Source organism: Arvicanthis niloticus, chromosome 6, assembly GCF_011762505.2.
Source record: "Arvicanthis niloticus isolate mArvNil1 chromosome 6, mArvNil1.pat.X, whole genome shotgun sequence".
NCBI classification, from domain to species: Eukaryota; Metazoa; Chordata; class Mammalia; order Rodentia; family Muridae; genus Arvicanthis; species Arvicanthis niloticus.
The window spans coordinates 8,776,881-8,779,672 of record NC_047663.1 but is presented as its reverse complement, the minus strand read 5'-3'; positions in this window follow the sequence as shown (position 1 = coordinate 8,779,672).

The window sequence follows — 2,792 nt, the reverse complement described above, 5'->3', positions numbered from 1 at the left end:
GCCTAATGGTAGCGAGAATGACCCCAGGGTCCATTTCTGGTGTGCTCTGGATCCTCTGGTCACTAGTTGCGTGGGGTCTGTAGGTTCCTTCATCTTGGGTTGCCTCATGTGTGCTCTGGTCATCGAGGTGGCTCAGTGTTGGAGGGCGGGGGGGGGGTGTGTGCTTGCTTCTACATTGATCTGAGTTCAATCCCTGTAACCTCCATGGTGGAAGGAGACCTCTGCAGGTACACTGTGGTAAACATTCTTCCTGTTTCACCTCCCCCAATAAATAAAAGTAATTGTAATTAAATATAAAAAAATTTAAAGTGGATGTGCTATAAATACTTTCATTTTGTGAAGATTGCATGATACCTGAGATCAAATACTTAAGTGGTCCTGATGTGTGTGGCATTCACACCAACACGCACAGCTTATCACATTAATAGGATGGAACAGGAGAGTGTGGGTTCAAGACATAGAAACAGAACACCTTGGGGGAGGGAGGGAGGAAGGGTGAGAAAGCATGTCTGGAGGAGGATTGGATCTGAGCAGGGCAGGCAGTAGGTCCCACATTGGTTTGTTACTGGGTCAGAAGCCTTTGGGGTCCCCTCGGAAAAGCCTTTGGGAAATCTTAGCTGAGAGCTGAATTAAAATGGCGATTTCAAGTTTTCTGAGGTAGGAGGGATCCTACAGAGTATCTCCCAGACCTGGACCAGGCCTGGTGGCTCACACCTGAAATTCTAGCATTCTGGAGGAGCTGAATTCAAGGTCAGCTTAAGAAGAAATGAAATGTGACTTGCTGTGTGGGACCCTTGGGTTGGTTGGGTACAATTGAGAGGCCAAGGTGGGGTTGGTGAGAGGAGAGTCTTGGGCCAACCGTAATCCACACTCAAGGGATGCTGTGGCTCAGGGTACGTACCTGTTCAGGGCATCATCACTGCAGAGACCGAAAGCAATCCACAGGAACCAGAAGGCGAAGAAGGCAGTTTGAGCGACGCTCTCCTCTGTCTCCTGGGTCTGTGGGCTCCCAGTCAGAGCATAAGTCCCTGTAAACCTTGGTGTCACCATTCCTACTATATTCAAAATAGATGCTGCCAAGGCTACTGCCTTCTCCTGGATTCCCCAAAACCCTAGTCCAGTCCTAGGTGGGCAGAGGGCCATTACTCTCACACTGTGTCTGGGAGGGAAGGGAATCTTTTGTTCCATCACCCCAATCATTCCTTCTTGCTCCAATTATTGAAGATAGGCTTCAGGCCAGAGACACCCTAATATTCTCAGGGGCTCCCCTGTGTGCCCAGCCTGGCTCTTTCTCCCTCAGGTTCATTGCCCCACCCTGCTCTTAGCTCCTCATTAAACAGGTCTCTTACTAGCTTTAATGAGCCTGTCTGGGGACAGAGACACATGGGTGACACTCTTAATTATGCCTCTAATTGCTTCCCAGGGAGAGGATGAATAGGAAACCCCAATTTCTCTGTAGATGCTGCAGAGGTCTGCCCGAACTCAGCTCAAGAATTCCTTAAATGTCTAGAGAGAAAGCAGGGAGCCCTGCCCAGGCTATGCTTCCCTTTCTCAGAGCCATCCCAGGATGTGGGGATGTGGGTGTGAGGACTGCGAGGGCTGAGATAGGAGCCAGGCCTGTGGGTGGAGGGGTCACCTAGTTCCCACACCCAGGGCAGACGCACCCTGACCTCGTTTCCAGAGATGCACCCAGGGGAGGTGGTGAAGGAGCAGAGGCTGTCAATCAATGATCTCTTATTCCATCTCAATACCAGCATGCAGCTTTGGGGCAGCCTTGGTGGCCCCGAGCTCTCTTTATCCAGTGCCACTGGAATATGGAGACCCTACCTGGCTGAGCACTGAGGCTGTGCCCAAAGCAAGCCATCTGGGAGTCCATTCTAAAAACAAATGGTGGAAAAGGAAGGCCATTTATCTCAGCCCTCTGGCAAGGGCAATCCTGGGCATGGCAGTATCCTGCATGATTCCTGGGACATGAGGAAAGAACAGCCCATCCTGGGAACACCAGGATAACCCCCCCTGCCACAGGCTCTACCCACTCTGCAAGAACAGCCGCCTTTCTACTTTACAAAAAGGGCTAGGGGATAGACAGGCTCTGAGACCAAGCCCCTGCCCCACCCCACCCCACCCCCAAACTGTTAAGGAGCAGTTGGGAAGCCAGAGTCCCAGAGCCTGTTTGTAGGGCCTGCTCAAGCAGAGGGGCACCGGAGGCTTTGTCCCTCCAAGAGGCCAGAAAGTGAGATGGCCCCAAGCAGGGAAAGAGAAACTTCCTTGGGCCTTGTGAGGGCAGGAACCTCTGGTTGACTGTAATGGCTCATTTCAATGGTCTACTTGCCGATATCTAAAAATCAACTGAGATGGGGGGTGGGGGCATCCTCTTGGAGGCAAAGGGGAGGGGGTAATGAGCTTTGAGGTGGGGGGGGAGGAAGGGAAGCAACATTTGGAATGTAAAATAATTTAATTAGAAATAATATCACCAGAAAGAAGGGTTTCTGGGCATGCACATGTGTGTGTGTGTGGGTGTATGTATACACATGTACACATGGGAATGTTGAGGTAGAAAGGCCTGCCCACCATGGGCAACACCATTCTCTACGGCAGCTCCTAGGCTGTATAAAGAAGAAAGAAAGTGAGCTGAGCTCGGGCATTCACTGCTCTTTCTTTTTGACTATGGATCGGACATGACCAGAATGAAGACACTCACCAGCCCCCTCCAATCCTAAACTAAGACACTCACCACACGCACACACACACCCTGAAATAAGACCCCAGGAAGAAGAGACAGACGCTAGGAG